Source organism: Sapajus apella, unplaced genomic scaffold (assembly GCF_009761245.1).
Source record: "Sapajus apella isolate SASKATOON/1434 unplaced genomic scaffold, GSC_monkey_1.0 scaffold212, whole genome shotgun sequence".
In the NCBI taxonomy this organism is placed as follows: Eukaryota; Metazoa; Chordata; class Mammalia; order Primates; family Cebidae; genus Sapajus; species Sapajus apella.
The window spans coordinates 664,285-685,047 of record NW_022437152.1 but is presented as its reverse complement, the minus strand read 5'-3'; the positions used below and the strand labels follow the sequence as shown (position 1 = coordinate 685,047).

The window sequence follows — 20,763 nt, the reverse complement described above, 5'->3', positions numbered from 1 at the left end:
GCGCGAGGAGGGTCAGGCAGCAAGCGGGCAGCGGGAGATGGCGCTGGGCGCCCTTCCCAGCAGGCAGGCCGAGCAGGGCAGGCCACCAGGGGTGGACGGCAGGAGTGCGAAGGCACAAAAACCGAGTGTCAGACAGGGGTCTCTGCAGCTTGGTAGGAGTTCCAGGAGGAGCAGGAAACAGAAGGGAGGAAATGATCAAAGGAATCACAGTTTCCCGGGTTGACTTCACAGATTAAATGGGTTCACATGGTGTCCAGCACAGGGGATGAAAGGCCACAGCAGAAGACACCAGGGATAGAGCTTCCAGAGGGAAAAACAAAACACAAACCGCTTAGTCTGTCTTGTGCTGCTGAAACAGAATACCCGAGACTGGGTGGGTTACAGAGAACGGAGGTTTATTTCTTAGAGTTTGGAGGTTTGGAACTCCAAGATAGAGGGTCCCACGTCTGGCAAGGGCCATTGTGCAGCGTCACCCTGTGGGGGAAGGCAGAAGGGCAAGAGGTGGAACTCAGCCCAAAGCCCTTTCAGAATTGCATAATCCATCGGGAGGGCAGGGCCTCACCCCGTTCCTAATCACCTCCCACCAGCTGCCACGTCCCAGCACTGCGGCACCACATGCTCGTGGGGGACACGTTCAGACTGCAGCACCAGCTCATCTGCAGTGTACTGAGAATATCAGTTCCAACTGGAAACTAGAAGATGGTCTTCAAAATGCTGTCAGAAAAGCGTTTCCATAGACTTTAGCATCACTTCACTCATCAATCGTGTGAGGGTTGAATGAAAATATTTTCTGATGTGTGAGTTCTGAAAAAGTTACTTCCCAAGCACCCCCTTCAGGAATTTCTGAGGTGAGCGTGAGGAGAGAGGAAGAGTCTAAGGATGTGGAGAGAGTGGGCAGCGGGTGGCAGGCTGGGTGGGTGTGGCGGGACCACCGTGCGTGGCTGCGCAAGCAGCGGGGAGTCAGAGATGAGATTTTCGCCCCTGGTCGTCAGGAACTGCCTGGAGCCTGCCGGGGAGGCCCAGGGCCCTATCCCAGCCGTGTTTCGCTGCGGGTGGCCTTACCTCAGGCCCATCTTGGGTCTTCCACATTCTGACGGGCTGTGCCTGGCTTCATCGTGAGCAACTCAAGTGATAGCACCTTGCCTGAGACTGGCAGAGTGGTGCCGGTGGCCTGCAATCTCAACACAAATGTGAGTTGATGGCACCTGCCTGCGTCTTTTATTCTCCCTGCTCTGCATGCGGTGCCTACTTGTTAAGGACATTGTGAGGGGAAAACTGGTTTACTTCTTAAAATGGAGGTGAATTCAGCCTTAGGCCTGTGTTCCATCCTGAGAAAGTTCTAATGATGGAGTGAGTCACCCTGGCTCTGATGCTGCTGATTTGAACAGGGCGGCCGCCAGGCTCTTCAGGCCGTGTCCTCGATCATCACCTCAGCAGCTTCTGCTTGAATTGGACAAGTTGCGTGTGCGAGCAGCTGTTTTTTATGATATGGGATCTTGCACACCCACGGTAGGGAGGCATGTCCAGAAGGCCGGCAGCTTCAGACAGCCCCAGGAGGCAAGGCCGGCCATCTGCCAGGCTCGGCTCCTGCAGTGTGAAAAGTCATGATTCCCGGTGATGGAAACGTCCCAGGAGCTTCAGCCTCCTGAGTAGCTGGGGCCACAGGGGCACACCAGCACACCGGGCTAATTTTTAAATTTTCTGTGGAGATGGGGTCTCACTGTGTTGCTCAGGCTGGTCTTGACATAGGCTTAAGAGCTCCTCCTGCCTTAGCCTCCCAAAGTGCTGGGATTACAGACGTGAACTACCATGCCCCGGCTAGAAGCAGCTGTACATACAATTCAGTGAGTTTTGGCGAGCGTATAGGTCTGTATCGGCAGTGCCTGTAGCCTGTACCATCCTCAGGAAAACCCCTCATTCGCCCAGAGGTTTTGCCTGTTCTAGAACATGGGGCGATGCCCCCCTAGCCCCACTGTCTTCCACCTGGCTCTCTCTGTTCTAGAACGTGGGGCGATGCCCCTCTAGCCCCTCTGTCTTCATGTGCCTCTCTCCGTTGTAGAACGTGGGGTGGATGCTCCCTGTGGCCCTGCGGTCTTCCGCGTGGCTCTCTCTGTTCTAGAACGTGGGGTGGATGCTCCCTGTGGCCCTGCTGTCTTCCGCATGGCTCTGTCTGTCCTAGAACGTGGGGTGGATGCTCCCTGTGGCCCTGCTGTCTTCCGCGTGGCTCTGTCTGTCCTAGAACGTGGGGTGGATGCTCCCTGTGGCCCTGCTGTCTTCCGTGTGGCTCTCTCTGTTCTAGAACGTGGGGTGGATGCTCCCTGTGGCCCTGCTGTCTTCCGCGTGGCTCTCTCTGTTCTAGAACGTGGGTGGATGCACCTGGTGACCCTGCTGTCTTCTGCGTGGCTCTGTTCTAGAACGTGGGTTGGATACTCCCTGTGGCTTCTCTGTCTTCTGTGTGGTGCTCTCTGTTCTAGAGTGTGGGGCGGATGCACCCCATGGCCCCGCTGTCTTCCGTGTGGCTTTCCCACCCTTCTGGGGAGTCTACACGCCGTGTGTGCCAGTTGGTCCCCTTGGTGGTGGAACTTAGTGCAGATTCGATGACTGGCATCTCCATTCCCCAGCAGGGAGCATCTGGGACCCAGTTCTCAGCCATCATTACCAGATTCCTTTGATTCCTTGAAGACAAGCCTCCAGGTGCATAGTGAGGCGGGCATCGTCGAGTGTGAAGTTTTCAGGAAACTGAAATGTTTTACTGTGTATAGCTTCTAAAAATCTATGTTAGGGTATAGATAGTACACATTATAAAAGGAAGATTAGTGAACATGTTATGTTCTGCACATTCTGAGGAGCTTCTCACTGGGGGTGCCCAGCACTGGCTGCCATTGGAAGGTCTTGTCTTCAGTTGTTTCTGAACTAGGAAAATTGATCTTCTTACGTTTATTGATCATTTGTGGTTTTTTTCTGCCTGTGGATGGTTTTTTTTTGCCCCTATTTTTGGGGAGAGGGTGATGGTCACTTTGTTTATACTGATTTGCAAACAGTCTTATGTGTATATGAGGAGCTCACTCACTGAAACAGTTTCAGGTTCCAGCTGCCAGTACTGGCCCTGTTTTTAGCTCCCAGGACTGAACAGAAAATCACCCACTGCCTCGTTTCCCCCACCCTCTTCCCGCTTCTGTTGGACTGACAGACCCAGCAGGACATGGAGTGAATGGCGTGGCTGGTTGAGGTAGAGGCTGGGGTCTCCTAGGTGACACTGGGCAGAGGCTGGCAAGAATGACAGCGAGGGAACAGCCTGGGGACTCCTGGGGCTGAGGACTCAGGGGCAAGGCTGGCCTGAGGGGCACATGCGTGACCTGGAGAGGGAGAGGTAGGCCCCAGTGACTAGGGTTTGAGGAGGATTCTCCGGCTGAGGCCCGAGGCTGGGCCAGGGTTGGCTGGGTGGCCAGTGCAGAGGCTGTGCAGAACTCACTGTGCGTGAGGGACTGGGCTGCCGGGCCAGGCCTTGTCCTGCAGTGGGACAGCTGTTGCACCCCTCTGTTCCCCAGGGTGCCCTGTGCTGTGTCCCCTCCCTGTGCGGCCTCAGCCATGGACCCCCCACTTGAGGAATCTGAAGTATGGGCAGTGGCACCTCCCACTCTAGTTTTTCGTCTTGCCTTGTGTCTGTCACCTTTGGAATGTGGGGTACTCCCACATGTGACGCTTTTCCTTCCAGTTTCAAAGATGAAAACAGCATTTCCAATTAGAGGGGAATGTGCCCTGAGGAGCTGCCCACCTGCCTGCCTGGTGCCCTTTTCCCCTGGGAGTGGGCTTCCAGATCTTCAGTTGCATTCCCTCCTGCCAGCCTCCTGGAGCTCACCGTGGTACCCTCTTTACCAGACACCTCGGGCCAGAGCCCTGCCCTGGATGCACCCCACACCCAGCGTTCACAGCAGTATGGGGAGGATGGTATTTGTTCTAGCTGCCAACCCAAGGGGGTCTGTGCAGTGACTTTGACCACACCCTTTGCAGTGTGGCCGGTGTGTGCCTGGAAAGCTGCTCTGCCCACCCAGAGCCACCTGCGCACACATCAGGAGTGCCCATTCTCCCACAGCCTGTGGCGGTGGCTTTGCTGAGGACTGTGGAGGGGAGGGCAGGGCACCGTCACCCCCATGCCTCTCCTGGGTTGTGTCTGTCTGTGGAGACTCCCTCCACCGTTCCAGAGTGCAGGGACACACTTCCATTTCCGTCTGGCATTTTTCTAAGGAAAAGCTGTTTCTCAACTGATGTCAGTAGTTTTTGGGGAAAAAAAATACTGACAGAAACATTGATTTCCAGTTTTTCTGTTTGAGCCCCTGGAGGCCAGGTGGCCATGGCAGCACCACTAGTCAGGCCTGTGACCAAGAGGGTCCCCACAGCCAGAGATCATCAGGAGCCAGCAAATGGGCCCTTTGGGCTGACTTCTCACCAGCTCCAGGGGACTCTGTGGGGGCAAGGAGTGGTATGTTCCTGCAGGCCACTGCTTCTCCCTCATGCAGCTCCCAGCTTCCTTCCTTTGCGACTCAGCCTGGGCTAAATTTTGCAGCCAAGGATTTTATACCAGCCAGAAAAGGGTGGGGTGGCCTGGCAGGGCTCCACCGCCCTGTTCTTAGGCAGCCCGGGTGCTGGCTGCCTTTGCTCACGCCTGCTGGGCTTGGTGAAGCTGGGGGTGGGGGGGAGTGAGAAGTGACAGAGAGGCAGGGTCTCACCTGTCCCTTGCCTTTTCTGAGCCTGTGAGCTCCGGAGGGATCGTGAGCCCTCTTGTTTGTTTTAACCATCAATCCATGCCCCACCACCTTGCTATGAGCAGGTGAGTGTGGGAGCTCCTTCACTTTTTTCAGCAGCCTGATAGATGGGGGCCCTTAAGCCCTCTCACCTATCCCCCAGGCCAAGGGTTTTCATCGAGCCAAATTCGGTCTTCAGGAGGCAGAGGGGTCAGGGATCGCTGGAGGCCCCTGCCCTCTCGCAGCCAGTGGTGGCTGGGGGCCAGCAGAATGACTAGGCAGGCTCCAGTAGCCACTGTAATTGTTTGGAGTTTGGCTTGACTTGAACTTGAAATGGACAATTTTGGAGGTGTGGTGGTGCATTACTCTGCCTTCTAAAATTATACTGAAATCTTGGCCCCAGCCCTCCTGCTGATGGCTCCAGGCAGCTCTTTCTGCGTGGCCTCTGCCTGGCTCGTGGCCTCCTGGCAGTCTGTGATCACCCTCACCCAGGAGGGCACTTGACCTCCAGCCTGCACCACATGTCTTCCTGAATGTCCTGTGGCCCCCGGGCTGTGCTGGGGAAGGCGCACTGTCTGAGGGTGACAGGCTTGTGGCGGTGCCTGGGACTCCTTTCAGGGCTGGGATGACCCTGGCTTGCTTCAAGCATGCTTGCAGTGCCACCTCAGGTCTCAGGTGCTCCATGGATGTTGGCACAGGTCAGCTGTGGAAGAGAAGCCCTTTGCACTAGAAGAGAGGCTGTCACTGTCTCCTACCAGGGTGGCGTGGAAGAAAGCTGATGTGTTTTGGTCATTTTCCTCTTTGGTGTGAGGCTTGTTGGCCAGCGTGCTGGGGGCAGGGATGGGTTTGGGGTAGACTTGATGGCACTTTCTCCTCCTCTGTCCCTCCCTTTGCTGACTGGGCTGTGGGAACTAGGAGGGCAGTGCCCACTTGGGAACTGGAGGCAAGCCAGGGACAGAATGGGCTTGTGCTGCACTCTGGGCCGAGCATGTAGGAGTAAGCCCCTTTCCCTTCCACATGCTACTGTCCCCTCTTGGGGGGCAGTCGTGTGTGAAGGCTTGAGCCAGGCTGCCAGCACAGGGGTCAACAGAAATGGCCTTGGCAGCTGTGTGAGGAGAAGCTTGGGGCTTAAGGGTTCATGCCCGCCCCTGCACCAGTGGCTCTCCCTGCAGAAAGCTGCCCCCCTCTGGCTACCCCCTCCTAGTCCAGACTGCGACTTCCTGGTGACCTGTGGTCTCCTTTTGATTTGTGTTGCTCATGGGTGCGTGTGTCCTGAGCAGTCTCCGAGACTCCAGCTCGGGTTTTGCTTGCCTGGCAACTCTGGTTTTCCCTGCCTCTGATGCGCAGTTTGGGGGCTCCATGTGGCGCTCCCGAGTGTCCAAAGTCACAGAGTAGCTTTTCTCAAGGGGCTTCTGGGACATTTCTATCACCAGGAGTAGTGACTTCTCATGTTGCAGGGGACAAGCCTGGCGCATCGCCGGCCTAGCTTCCTGGAGCTGTCTGAAGCTGCTGGCCTTCTGGTTGTGGCACCCTGTGGGTGTGTGTTCACTGGGCATTGTGGCTGGGGATAGGGCTGAGGATCTTTGGCCCCAGGCCCTAAGGACGGTTTGCCTCCAGTTGGCGCTGGGCCTTTCCCATTCCCAACATGTGGCTTGCTTCCATCTTGAAAACAGGCACAGCTTCTGTGACTGAAATCGTTCACTTAAAAGCAACTGAGGCTAGGCGTGGTGGCTCACGCCTGTTATCCTAGCACTTTGGGATGCCAAGGCAGGAGGATCGCTTGAGCCCAGGAGTTGGAGACCAGCCTGGGCAACATAATGAGACATCGGTCTCTACAAAAGAAATTTAAAAATTAGCTGGGTGCAGTGGCTCACACATGTAAACCCAGAACTTTGGGAGGCTGAGATGAGGGGATCACTGGAGCCCAGGAGGTGCAGGCTGCAGTGAGCGGTGATCACACAGCTGCACTTCAGCCTGGATGACAGAGTGAGACCCTGTCTCAAAAATAAAATAAACGAAACAGCAAAAAAACAGTTGGGAACTATGCAGTGAACACACGGTAAGCACCATTTAGCAAAAATGAAGCATCATGAGCACAGCAGTCCTCTGTTGTAGAAACATTGCTGAACGTTTCCTTTTCGGATGTTAGGTATGAAGCGTAGCACACACAGGAAAGCACACAGGTGAACATACACCGGCCCGTGATGTGCAGTTGGAAAGCCGGCAGCCCCCAGCCCCTGCGACCCTCCTCAGCGCCCCTCCTCTGCGCCCGCAGCGCCTGGCATCCAGCCAACTTTGAGCTTGGTGTTGTGGAGTCACGCAGCCATTCCCCTGCCTTGTTTGCTATCACCATTCACCATCTCGTCTATGGGATTCACCTGTGGTGATGTGCAGGCCTGGAGTCCAGGGTTTTTCCTTGAGGTGTGGAGTGTGTGTGTGTGTGTGTGTGTGGTCAGCTTTCTAGAGGTATGATTTATATTCAGTAAAATCACCGATGTGGAGCATGTACTTTTTTGTATGTGTACGTTATATGCAATAAGATGTATGCTTTGGTGTGTTCTGACAAATGCAGGTGGCCTCATAACCACCCACAGCCATGATGACAGGATGTCCAAAGGCCTCACCGGCCCCTTTGACGCCAACTCCTTGACGCGCCCTCAGCAGCCATGGGGCTGCTTCTAGCACTATCGTTCTGTTTTTGCTGGACTCTCATATTAATGCAATCAGAGTCCCTGTTTTTTTGTGTGTCTGCTTCTTTCACTCAGCTTGATACTTTGAGATTCATCCATGTGTTTGTGTGAGAATCTTGTTCTTTCTATTGCTGAGACGCCGTCTCATGTGGATACGATACAGTCTGCTTGTTCCTTCACTAATTGATGGTCGTTTAGGTTGTCTTCAGTGCCGGGTGGAGGGTGGACAGGCGGTACCAGGTGGAGGGTGGGTGTGCTGTGAGCAGCAGGAGCGAGGCCGAGAGGTTGAGGGTGCAGGGGGAGGAGGCACTTGACCAGCCAGGGGTGAGCAGACCCTAGAGGATGCCTGGAGGGAGAGCGGAGGAGCCAGGGTCCTGCCCATGGTGGGCTTGAGCTTGTGTGCCTGCGGCTTGCTCAGGGGCCCAAAGGACCAAGAAGAATGGGGGTCACAGGCTGGAGGTGGGGGGCAGAGAACGAGCAAGAAAGAAGGGAGAGCAGTTGCCAGACAACCAGTTACACACGCACATACAGATACGTGCACACTGGCAGGGGCACACACAGACACACACAACTTCGAAGCGGGCAGCCCTGGGGGAGCCTGAATGGAGGGGGGCAATCCAGGGGGCAGCTCTGTTAGTATTGTTCTTTGTAAGAAAAGTTATGAACTTGGGTGAAGTGCTGGGAAACCTCTGCCCGCTCGGCTGGAGCCAGGTTTGTGGTTTTATGTGTAATGCCTGGTAGCTGTGCTGTGCCTTGCAGCTAGGGCTGGGAGCTTTTTTATCATCCATTTTCCCATGTCTGAAGTGCGTCTGGAAATGCCTGCCCCAATCCTTTTGCGGCACTGGGAGGCTCTGTGGCGACACTCAGTGTGCGTCCTAGGGTGGCTGAATTCCGTTGGGCTCCTGCAGAGCTTTCCCAGCTTTTACAGATTTTCTTTTTTAAAGCCTTCTCTGCCCCCATCACTAATCACTATAGGGGTTGTATTCCAGGACTCTGTGGAGGCTTGGAACCTCCAGCATTACTTTTCAGTGTTTGTACAGGGTCTTTTCTAGATCTGAAAACTCCGTCAGTGGGTACCAGGACCCTGAATGAGTCTCCCGTCAAGCTTGCTTCCTTAGCAATAAAATGGACAGGGGCAGATCTGCGGGTACCAGTTAAGGAAGTTGAGGGTTTCTGAAGCCAGCTTATTCAGAGCTGGCTGTTCCCAGAACCCAGCTGCTCCCCTCTTTGGGCAGGCCCTCTAGGAGCCCCCAACCCCCTTCGGATCAGCCTTCAGCTTGATGTGGGCATGGTTCCTTTCTGGGTAGTGTTGCTGATCCCCGCCTTGGGGTCTACTTGCTTCAAAAGCCATTTGGGGGTCCTGGAACCAAGTTCCAAGGCAGTATGTTTGCTTCCTAAAATGCACATTTGTGTTTCCTGTAACTATCATTTATTTATTTAGAGAGTCATGGTCTCACACTGTCACCCAGGCTGGAGTTCAGTGGTGCAGTCATAGCTCATGTCGCCTTGAATTCCTGGCCTCAATCACTTCTCTCACCTCAGCCTCTCAAGTAGCTGAGACCAGAAGTACACCACCATACCCAGGTAATTTTGAAGATTTCTTTGAGACGGGGGTCTCCTTCTATTGCCCAGGCTGATCTCAAACTTCTGACCTCAAGCGATCCTCTCACCTAGGCCTCCCAAAGTGTTGGGCCAGGGTGGCTAAATTTGTTTTTTTCTGCAGCAGGACCATGCTTTAGAGGAAGGCAGCCTTGAGTTCCAATCAAAGGACCCCTTTCTAGCAGTGGGGTCCGTTGAGGCTGTGTACATATGTCCCAGCTCTGCCCTGCAGCTGCCTCTTGGCTGAAGTTGGGGGAAGCCTGGGTAGCACACGCCAATGTCCCTGTTGGGCTTGGCACTTAGAATCTTCTCCACGATCGCGTCTCTATCCCTTCCCTCCCATTTTATTCCACGGTTTGCCTGAAGTCTTCTGACAAGGGCAGCCATGCGGCGTCTGTGCGTAGCATCTGTGCCCTGGCGTGGTCCCTCCGCCTCAGTTCACCCTCGGTGGCTGCCAGGCTCGGCGTGTGGTCAGGAGAGCAGGGCCCTGGCCTAGCCCAGTCACTCTGTGCTGCAGATGTTAGTGACACAGCTGCTGAGGAAGCCCTGGTGGTCTTTTGGGAGTCCCGGAGTGCCCTGCGCTGGCTGTCTTGAACTCGTGTGAATGCAGACACAGCGTGGGTTTCTCCCTGCTCACTGTAGCCTCCACCTCGAGTTCTTTGTTTGGCTGAGTCTACTCTGAAGGGAGCTGTGGGGGAAGAATTCACACATGGGGCTCCCCTGTCACCTGGGTTCTTTTAGGGCCACTTGTTTAACAGTCTTAGCTCCTGGGGCAGCTGAGAGCGTGGGTGCCAGGAGCCACCAGCTGTGTGGGTTGCCCAGTGGGCAGGTGCTGTGAGCCCTTCCATGGAGGAGGCCCTGGCAGTCCTGGAAAAAAAACCGCCTCCTGAGCCCAGACCTCCCTTCCCCTCATCCTCCCAGGGCTGATATCCCCCTGGGTGCAGTCATTATTCTGATTTTCAACCTCACGGGCCGTTTCTCAGCTGTAAATTGTGTAGGCTACTGAGAAGGGGTGGCAGATACTGTCTGGAGTCCAGTGGAAGGCTGCCCCGCTCCCACCTACCTGCCCTTGCCAGGCTCCGGGGGCAGCCAGACTCCTCCTCCTCCTAGGAGAGCCCTGCTCCCATCATAGGTGGGTGGGCCGGGCCGTCACCCGCTTCACATCCTCCTGGCTCTCTGGCCTCTTTCTGCCTGGGGACATCTCCTTTTCTCCAGGCTCCCGGCCGTGGGCCCCTGGTGAATGGAAGGCAGAAACGAGCTACCCCAGCCAAGGCTGAGTGAGTGGCGCTTCCTCTTGGTGATCAGAAGGCTGCCACTTGTTCTGGACCTCTCCCTAAGAGCGCTCTCCCGGGCATGCGGCTTGCGAGGAGTGGCTCCCACACCCCAGCCAGGTGCCCCCCCTGGCCAGCACCTTCCAGCCTCCCCTGCAGCTTTCAGTGAAGACCAGGAGCCCATGGGACCGGTGGGTGCCGCATGACCTTGGAGACCAAGGGCCCCTCTTCAGACCCTCACATGTGCCCTGGAGAGCGTGCTGGCTGTGCTCACTGGTGACAGGCACTGAGAAGCTGCTTTGCTGTCGTCTGGGCCTTCTTGCAGACGGGTCTTGCCCCAGGAACCCTGTTCAATTGTGAAGTTGTCCCAGATGCGACCATTTGTAGACATCAGTGTATGAGGGTGTGTGGGGGACACGTGTCCTGTGTCCGTGGAGGGCCCTGCTCTGGGGTGTCCACTGCTGTGGGGCCGCCACAGTAGAGCCCTGCAGTGCTGGCAGCCAGCTCTGTTGGCTTCTGTGGTCGTGGGGGTGTTGGTCATCTGCCCTTGTGTCCGGCACTGCAGACCATGTGTGCGATCACCTGGAGAGGGTGCAGTCTGGAGCCTGAGCAAGGAGCTGTTTGGGGCATCTCTCAGTTGACCCGGGGCTACCTCATTTCCATCTCCAGGGTGGGGCAGGGCCTAGGTAGGGACTCCATGCTTCCACATGGGGATGAACCTGAGGTGACAGTGTATGTGTGTGGCATCCAGGACTTCTGGGTGGGGTCTGGGGCCTGGCTCCAGGCCTGGTAGCTGAGCCTCACGCCCAGGTCTGGCTGGAACCGTCCGCCTCCATGTCTGCTTTCCCTGAGCTGCCGGCCTGCCCCTCTCTGTCCCTTCTCCACACGCTGCAGGCTGGGCAGCCTCAGCTTTCTCTGCCTTGGCCACAGTCCAGAGACTGCCCACTCTCCACACCCTGCCCCACCGCACTCTTGGTGGGTGGGTTTAAAGCCTGCTCCCAGCTCTCCTCTGCACATGCCTCTCTCCAGCCATCCACAGAGCCCTCTTCCTCTTTGTCACCTGAGGAGGGCCTTCCCCTTCCCCAGTCGCCTCTTCCTGCAGCCTGTCAGGGCTTGCACACTCACTGAATGCTGAGACCCTGGGCTTACTCTCTCCAGGTCGGGGCTGTGGCGGGCTTGCTGTGAGCAGAGGGCATGTGGCCTGAGCTCAGAGGGGAACCTGCTCGGAGTGCTCCCGCCGCATGCTGTGCCTCGAGCTCCCCAGGAGCCACGCTTTGGCCTAAGCCCCACCCATGCTGTGGGGGAGCTGGGATGGGACCCAGGACGCCCCATGCTGCCCCACTTTCTCCCGCACGGCACCAGGGGCTGCCGGGGTGTCCTAGCCTGGCCACGTGGTGCTGCCGGGAGCAGGCCTCCATCTGCTCTTAGAAGGACCTGCAGAAGAGTGGGTGTCAGATGCTTGCTCTTCAGAGTCAGGTGCCTGGGAGCCAGCAGGTTGTGCCTGCTGGGAGTCATGGGGGCTCAGGCCTGGGGAAAAAAAGCAGGGCCATCTGCCCACAATGCCAGGCAGGACACTGCTGCTCAAGGGCCTGTGGACCTGTGGGGAGGGCCTTGGGGCCTCATCTTCACCTTGGGCCGATCCCAGGGCTGACTGTCAGGTTTCCTCCCTCTGGTAGCGCCCGAGGCCCCGCCTGGGTGGGCTGGGGGAGGACGTGTGGAATCCACGGAACAAGCCTTCCTAGCTGAGGTCTGATGGGACCCCAGCCTGACGATGTGTAGAGCCATGTGTCTGTGCCCTGGGTGGGGCTGGGGCTTCAGCATCTGGCAGCAGGCCTGAGGGTACTCTCTCGAGCAGCCGTGTCAAAAAGGCATTTTTATGTTCTCTGTTGGGCATTTAATTCCTAGCTGATCTGCCTGCCATCATCAGCACACATTTCTGTAGCACCTGCTGTAGCGCCCAGGGCGAGACACTGAGGAGCAGCGCAGACCCACGGCCCCACTCAGGCACTTAGCCGGAAGAGAGTGGCCCATGTGGGTTCTGCCTGTGCCGCCGGCAGCTGAGAGGGGATGCCCGGTGGGGCCAGCAGGATCCCTCACCCTCACTCTGTAGGCTTCTTGCTTGCAACCATTGTTAATGCCTGAGATTTTGTTCTCTGAGATCTTTCTTCCCCGCCTCCCACCCCCAGGGATTGCATGTGAGAGCAGGGGCAAGATTACTCAGCCCGCATCTGTGGAAGGAGGATTGGGAATGAGTGGCTGAAGCCAGGGGCTGGATGCCTGTACAGCCTTCTTATCTCTGTCCCTCACCACAATTGCAGTTAGTGATGAATGCTCAGTTTCATCACAGTCGCCTGGTGTAGGGTCAGGCACGAGGAGGGCTGCAAGTATGAACAGACGGCCAGGCTGAGGGTTGACTGCAGCCACGGAGACTGGTGCTGAGTAGGCATGTGGGGGTGCAGGATTCCTTCCTCTGTACCCTGGCCTCCCTTCTCCACGGCAGGCGCAGTGGGGTTGGAGGAAGACTGAAGGAGGTAGAAGCAGCAGATGAGAGGTGGCGGCACAGCCGCAGGAGGCGGTGGTGTGCGGACCTGCACTTGTGGGGCGGGGGGGCTGGAGGCCAGCCTGAGGGATGGAAGAGCCGCAGACCCGACACTCACTGCCTAGCTGGCTTCCCTGCCGTGGGCCATTTTCACCTGGGCTGGATCCCATGTTCAACAGACAGGGCACATGGCTAGCTTTCCCCCACTCCCTCCCCTTGGCGGCACAGGTGCCATGAGTCCTGAGGTCCTCTGTCTCCAGATGCTGCCGTGGCCAGTGTTGGGGCTGTGGTTCCCTTCTAGTTGAGCCTGCGCATTTGGTACTGGCATCTGCCCAGTGTGGGTGACTGAGCCCTGTTGAGCACTGGGGCAGCGTGTTTCATGCAGATGCCACACCTCGCTCGAGGGGGTCAGCCCCCTGGCACCCTGGGTGTTAGCATCACTCTGGATTTCACGGTGGAGGCACAGGGCACGGGCATGGACTGAGAAAGTGAGCGAGAAGGGGAGACAGGTTTCATTCACTTCCCACCACTCACCCAGAGCCTCTCTGTGCTCTGAGGGCTGCTGTCTTGCTCTGTGCTGACTTGGTATCTCGTCTATTTGTTTAGCAGCTATTGACTGACAGCTGTCCCCCTGTTCTGGTCCCAGGAGTATAGCAGACACAAGACCCCTGCCCTTAGTGGCCTTACATTCTGACAGGAGCACTGGACAGATGTGCCTGTCTGCCGCGGACTGAGGAGCACAGGGCAGGGCGGCCAGAGATGGGGGTACGAGTGGCCGCCCGGAACATGGGCTGGCTGAGGAAGAGCGCTCTGGCCACAGCAACGGGCAGGTGGCCAGCCCTGCAGCACATGTGTGCTGGGTTCCCAGGTCGCAGAGGAGACTCGAGGGACCAGAGCGACGGGGAGGGGGAGTAGGAGAGGTGGTGCTGGGAGCACGTGGGCTCATTCGCTGCACGGTGTAGGAGCCGTGAGGGACTTTGAGCAGCAGGATGTGGGGTCAGACCTTACTTGCCAGGATCACACTCACGCTCACGGTCACATGGAGAGTGGATTGGAGGCCGGGGGCGCAAGGGGGCCTGCCTGAGACCATGGTAGTGGCACAGGAGGCCCGCGGGGCGTGGGTGGGGGACGTGTGGGGAAGAGACAGCTCCTGGTATATTTTGTGGGTAGGGCCGTGAGGACCTGCTGATGGGTGGATGTGGGGTCTGAGAGGGTCAGGGAGGATTCCTGCACTCCTCTGATGCAATGGGAGGATAGAGTGAGGCTCTCTGGAGTTGCAGAGGTCACCTCACCCGAGGAGCCAGTTCTGGAGGAAATGTCTCAAGTCTTGAGATGCCCCTTAGTCTAATGGGGACAATGGGCAGGCACTGGGCCAGGAGCCCAGAGAGGAGTTGCTTCTCTTTTAAAAAAGAGAAGCGGTCACACCTTTGCATTTCCTGGAATTCCCGCGAATGGAATTGCAGGAGGAACTTGCTGTTCCCGTCGCTGCTGTCACTCAGCACAGCTGCCGAGGACTCTCCCATGTTCCTCATGGCTCCCAGGCCACTCCTGTTTGAGGCTGAGGCACACTCCACGGATGCTGAGGCCTGGAGTGTCGCCTCCCCGCCGGTGGGTGTGCAGGTCCCCTTTCTGACGATCACACCTGCAGCTGCCGTGAACCTTCATGCATGGGTCTCAGTAGAAATATGTGCTCTCCATTCTTTCTATTATTAAGCTGCCCAGTTGCCTTCTAAAGTTCTGGTTCCACCATTTTGCATCCCTGCCAGCAGCCTCAGGGCCCTGCTTCTACACACCATGGTGAGGCATGTGGCATGCTCGTCCCGTGGTCATCTGCAGGCATGTGGTGTGGTCGTCCCATTGGGCACATGGCATAGCCATCTTGTGGTCCTGTTGGGCATATGGCGTGCTTGTCTCATGGTCATCCACGGGCACATGGTGTGGCTGTCTGGGCTGTCTGGTGGCCATCCTGTTGGGCACGTGGCATGGCCATCCTGTGGTTGTCCCATTGGGCCCATGGCATGGTCATCCTGTGGTCATCCCGTTGTGTGACGTGGCTGTCCTGTGGTCATGGCCGTCCCTGTGCATATGCTGCAGTATCCTGTGCTTGTGTTTGGCATTTCACTGATGGCCAGTGATGCTGAGCGTCTTCTTTGGTGAAGTTTGTGTTCCGTCTTTGCCCATTTTCTATTGGGTGACTTGCCTTCTTGTTATTGAGTTGTCAGAGGTGATCATCTATTTTAGATACAAGTCGTTGATCAGATCTGTGTGTTATAAAATGCTTTCCAGCCTGTGGCTTGCCTCGGTAGGTGGCCTGAGCTCAGGCGTGGGCTGTTCATTCTGAGTCCTCTTCCGCTCTGTCTTCCTCTGCAGAGTCTCATTCTGAGTCCTCCTCCGCTCTGTCTTCCTCTGTGCAGAGTTTCTGCTGCTGTGTCTTTGAGGGCAGCGACCTTGGCTTTGCAGCAGCCCACATGCTGCTCATCTCAGACACCTTCGTGCCCACATCTAGAAGTCCAGTTTGGATTTTAAGAAAAATCTTCCTTATTTCCGTTTAACGTGTCTCATGTTTCTTCTGGCTTTCTGCGTAGATGGGATACAGTTAGAGTGACTTTTAAAATGTCGTTGCCTTCTAGTTCTGCCATTTGGCCATTTATGGGCCTTTTCCTATGAATTGATTTGACTTTTAGGAAGGGATTATCTTCCTTTCTTCCTTGAACATGTGGTGGTCTTTGATTAGAAGCAAAACACTGTGCACTCTGTTTTGTTTTGTGTTGCATTGTTTTGAGGGGAGGGATGTCTCACTATCACCCAGGCTGGAGGGTGGTGGCGCGGTCTTGGCTCACTGCAGCGTCAGCCTCCCAGGCCCAGGTGACCTTCCTACCTCAGCCTCCTGAGTAGCTGGGACTACAGACGCACCGTCACTACTGGCTAGTTTTTGTATTTTTTGTAGAGACAGGGTTTTGCCATGTTGGCCAGGCTGGTCTCGAACTCCTAGGCTCAAGCCATCCGCCCGCCCTGGGATCCCAGAGTGCGGGGATTACAGGAGAGAGCCACTAAGCCTGGCTGCTGCATATTTTTGTTTGTAAATCAATACTTTGGAGCCTTGTTTTTGGGCTCAGTTAAGTTCTTCGGGAAGAGTGTGTTTCTTTCAGCTATTTTGTTTGCCCTTCGTTTGTGGGGTTGTGGGCTGTTTTATTAGGGCTGCGTTTTCTCCTGACACACACAGTCTTGCGGAGTGCCTGCTGCTGTCGGTGGGTTGCCGGGGTTTCCATGCAGAAGTGGCGGAGCTGTTTTGGGTTTGTGTGAGCCGGGAGACCGTCACTAGTCCTTTGAGGGGGCTCTGTCCTCACCTCAGGGGCTCCCTTAGACCCACATCCTGGTCAGTGCCCAGCCGAGGACCCAGTGCAGCCCTTAGAAGTGCTCTCCTCTCTGGCACTCTGAGGAACTGAGGCCCCCCGAGCTGTGCCCCTGGACTCAGGAGCCTGCTGGACTCCATGGGTCTTCCCTGCTGTGCGGGCTCCTTGGGAAGGATCGGTCAAGCAGACGGCTCCCTGGTTTGTTCCTGTTTCTCGGGCACCACCAGCCTTTGCTGCCTGATGTCCATCCAGTGTCTTGAAGGCCATCACTTTGCAGGTGGTGAAGTCGGGTCCCTGTGACCCCACCGTGCCCGGGTGTGGCCGTCCCTCTGGGAGACATCTTAGGGCCTGGGTCTGGAAGGTGTGCTTGCCAGTGACCAGCAGAGGCTGCGCCATGGCCATGCGATCCACTTCATTACTCTTCCCCCTTGCTGGACTTGGAAATCTACGGTCTGCACACACTTAGTGAAACTGAGAGCTCTGGTGATGGTTTCCAGTCCCCTGAACAGTGTCGGATTTCCCCCTCTTCAGCATCTCTGTTGATTTCTCCAGCAGCAAGTCTAATGCAGCTGGGCGCGGGGTGGGGGGCATTGACCACGGGCCCCCAGTAGCAGGCTGTGCCACCCTGAGACAGGGCCGTTCCACTGCCTGGCCGAAGAGACTCCAGGGAACGTGTCTCTCCACTTCTTCGGACAGACAGAAGCCTGGAAGTGCCTGGGTGAGAAGACGCCGTCCACGCAGAGACAAGGCAGGAGGTGAAGAGTTTTTCATTGCCACCACAAGATGCGCGTCTCAAGCGTGGGCCTTAGCAGTTAGGCGCGCCCTCCCTGCCCAGTGAGACCCTGTGATTTTAAAGAAATCACGACAGCCATCATCAGTAGTTGCTGTAATGCGGGCTTTCCTTTAAAATCAGACCTGTGTGAGGAGTTCTCATCCCCTGGCTTTACGGTCAGCTCTCCGGAGCGTGTGTATCTCACCTGGCAGATGATGAGATCAGTCATCCCACTCCCGCCTGCAGGGCCTGTGTGCCACAGACCCCTCCTGCACACCCAGCAGATGCTCTCGGAGGGGGAAGGAGCAGAGAAGTTTGGGTCAGCCGTGGTTCCCGTCAGTGTTGACGGGATTCCCATGTGCCCGCTGCCCTCCTCCGCAGTTCTTTCTGGAGGCTCCGAGGGCAGTGGTGGGGAGTGGGTCACACGCTGACATGCCGCGGTTTGCCTTTCCTTGCAGAGGAAGACTCAGCCAACCTTCGCAGGTACCAGCTGCCCCATGTACCCCGCACAGACCGAGGCTTGCCATTGGGGCAGCGTCCCAGGACCTCTCTGGGGCCAGCTCTCCTGGGTTTGGATTTTGGCTGTGCCATTTCCCATGGCCTACATTCTCAGACAAGGAAGGGGTAACAGGTGTGGTTTCTGCACGGGGTCACTGGGGGGTTCCACGGGAGTCACATTCTGGCTAGCCTCAGACACCCAAGGCATCCACAGAGAAAGACACACGGGTGAGCCCAGCAGAGCCGCTGGGAACAGTGGCAGTGTGCCCAGGTTCACGGCATGGCAACTGTGCCAAGGGCAGAGTGCACATATGCATGTGTGCACACAAGCACATGAGTTTTGTGAGCCGGAAGTGCCGTGTGTGCACTCTCGCTGAAAAGAGCTCACGTCCTCCAGCCGCACCTGACCATAGAGCCCTTCCGTTGTGGCTCCATGTTGCCTCCACCACTGCTGCAAATCTGGCCTGGAGCATAAATCACTAGTCTCGGGTAGCTCTGCTCTCCTGAAAAGCCAGGAGAACCAATGGAAAGCTGTTATTGTAGAAGAGACTAGATTGGGAGTTCATGGGGCAGCTTCTCTGTGGAAAAATTCTGTGCATTCCTTTGGTAGGGGTTGGATTCATGAACTGACTTTAAAAGAAAGGTGGGTGACTTTTGGTGGCCACACATTTTCAAAACTGTGTGTTCAGGCTCTCACCCAACTCAATTGTAATTTTCCCGCATCACCCAGATGATTTTGAAGGAAATTCTGAACATGTTTCATCTGTGACTGCTCTGTATGTCTGTAAACAAGAAAGATTCTTTTCTTTAAACAAAATGTCTCGTCATCATACCAAAAGTAGTGATTTTTTAAATAACATTGAGTATCCAGGCTTTACGTTTCTCTGCTATCTCATGACTTGTTTTTAGTGTTGAATGTGGATTCAAATAAGGTCCATGCATTGCACTTGGACGACAGATTTGGAAACTCTTAAGTTTGCATTTTGAAATAATTATAAATTCGTAAGAAGTTGCAAAAATAGCACAAATTCCAGAGCCACCCTCAGCCAAGCCCCCACAGGAAGAGCACCTTACACACTCGAGCGTGGCATCAGACCAGAGGTGACGGGCACAGGTGCGGAGTGATGACTGGGCTGCCAGCTCTGCTCCGTGTGTCTGAATTCCGTCAGTCCTTCCTGTTTATTTTATTCTGCCCACTTATTTTGTTAATGGAGCCTGCCTGCTCTTCCTGTGATGTGTCTCAGGGTCTGAATTTTGCTAATGGCATGCTGTGGTATTGTTTAGCACATTCTTTTGTACTTCCTGTAAATTGGCAGCTGGATTGAGGCCTTGGTCACATTCACATTCTTTTTATTTGGAGGCCAGTTGACTCCGCTGGTGGCTGTGTTCCTCCAGAGAGGTGTGTAACATCTGGGTGTCTTTTTATGTTGTTTGCAGCTACTGTTGACAGCTGCCTAGAACCTTCCTCTCCTTATAAAGCCAATAATCCATCCCATCACGAGGGCCCCCGTCATGACTTCATCTAACCCTAATTACCTCTGGTGGTGCCACCTCCAAATGGCATCAGAACACTGGGGGTATGGGCTTCAACCTGTGAATTTGAGGGGGACAGATATTCAGTCCATGACAATAGCCTTTTGATTTAAAGTGTTACTGGTGTCTGAGGAAATACAATTTTCTTTCCTTTGTATCCAAACTTACCTTTTATCAAAGGACTTTCTGTTTAAGTCTAGTAATTTTACTAGAAGACCTTGGTGTGGGTTGGTCTGCTGTGACATGTGCCTTTTCCATATGTAGTTTCCTTTAATTTTGTCTGCTGTTTTCTCTTAAATGCTTTCTCTTTTTCTTCCTTTGTAAAAACTTTTAGTTTTCAAGAAGTTGACAATGAAGTGCATAGATCTCAAGCGTTCAGCTAGGTGAGTTTTGATAAATATGACTTCCTCTATAGCCCACACCCCTGTCAAGATGCAAATATTTCCATCTTCCCAGAAAATTCCACCACGTGCCTTCCCAGTCAGCCCTCACTGTTTGCCTGCTACCTCCCTCCCAACAGGCAGCCATTGTTCTGATTTATTTTCATCAAAGACTAATATGGCCTTTTCTAGAACATCAGATACATGGAATCAGATGGTCCCTACTCCTGTCTCTGGAGTTTTTCCCCTGGCATCACATCTGTGTGGGGCTTAGCTGTGCATTGCATCTTAGCGGTGGTTTTATGCTTTGGGCTACTGAGTGGTGTTCCATTGTGTGAATATACTGTCGTTTACTGAGCTGTTCTTCTGTTTGTGGACTTGGAATTGTTTCCAGTTTCTGGCTGTTGTGAACACTGCTGCTGTGAACATTCTTGTTAGGAGCCTTTATGTGGATATATGTTTTGTTTCTCTTGGGTCAGTACTTAGCCACAGAATTATGGAATCCTAGATGCATGTTTAACTTCATAAGAAACTGCCAGCCCTTTTCCTTAATAGTTGTGCCACTTCTCACCCCACCAGCAGTGCATCAGTCTCCTAGTTCCTGCCTTTTTGCACCTTGTATGTTCTCAGCCTGTGCAAGTTTAGCCATTCTGGAGGGCGTGGCACTTGCTCTTGTGCTTATTGGCTATTATTTTTCTTCCTTTGTAAAATGTCTGTTCCAGTCTTTTGCCCTTCTTAAACATTGAGTTGTCTGTTTTGTTGTTGAACTGTACACCTGCTTTCTGTTGTTTAGCTAGAAGTCTTTTGTCAGATACATGCCATCCGTGACTTGCCTATTCATTTTTCTTAACAGTATATTGAATAGAAGCGTGTGTATGTTTAAATTTTGATGAAATATATTTTGTCATTTTTCGGTTAGTGCTTTTTACATTCTAGGAAATTTTTGCCTACTTTGAGCTTGGCACAGATACCCTCCTGTGTTTTATTGTAGAAGCATTGTAGTTTTGCTTTTATGTCTGGTTCTCTGATCTGTCTTGGTGTGAGGTAGGGACTGAAGGTTTCTTTTCCCTCAAAGATACTCCGTTTTCTCAGCACTATTTTTTAAAAACATTTCCCTTTCCCCATTGGATTGATTTCACACCTTTGTTGAAGTCCAGTTGACCATGTAAGTGTAGGTCTTGTTCTGAACATTATTCTGCTTTATTTATGTTTATATAAATATTAACGCTACAATGTTTTTAACACTAGCTTTAAGGTAAATCTTGAAATTCATGTGAGTCTTGCTACTTGGTTCTTCTTTTGCAGGAATGGTTGGATCATTCAAAGCCCTTTTGCATTTCCATGTGCATTTAAGAATCCTTTTGTTAATTTCTTTTAAAAATAGGA

At 54.5% G+C, this 20,763-nt stretch overlaps 1 protein-coding gene across 3 annotated transcripts in view; it reads left to right on the top strand.

Moving 5' to 3' along the window:
* MOB2 (MOB kinase activator 2) overlaps positions 1 to 20,763 on the top strand; it is a 71,067-nt gene that overhangs the window by 25,242 nt on the left and 25,062 nt on the right. The window contains exon 1 of one of the 3 annotated variants that reach the window (XM_032270560.1): positions 3,137 to 3,229. The exons of the other annotated variants lie outside the window; for them this stretch is intronic. The gene's annotated coding sequence lies outside the window, so the exon portion shown is untranslated. Of the gene's footprint in view, positions 1 to 3,136; positions 3,230 to 20,763 lie in introns of those variants that run through there. 3 annotated transcript variants of the gene reach the window in all.